The sequence below is a fragment of the Cariama cristata genome, unplaced genomic scaffold, assembly GCF_000690535.1.
Source record: "Cariama cristata isolate BGI_N322 unplaced genomic scaffold, ASM69053v1 scaffold25024, whole genome shotgun sequence".
Classification (NCBI taxonomy): domain Eukaryota; kingdom Metazoa; phylum Chordata; class Aves; order Cariamiformes; family Cariamidae; genus Cariama; species Cariama cristata.
Window position 1 is genome coordinate 1 of NW_009611583.1, and position 225 is coordinate 225.

A 225-nucleotide genomic window follows, 5' to 3' on the forward strand; every position below is an offset into this window, starting at 1 on the left:
GCTCTGATGGGCTGGGTTTGGGTCCCTGGTCCCAGCCTGTGCCATCTCCCGCAGCTCAGCAGGCTCTGCCGAGCACCAGGCCATCAGCAGGAGTGTGTCCCCCAAATGCGTGCTTCTGCTGGAGGGGTTTTTCTGTTTAGGTGAGGTTGCTTGGGAGACAGGCTGGGCTAAGCCAAAAAGATCCTCTTATTCTGGACAATAGTGGCGTGAGTGCAGCAGGAGCCA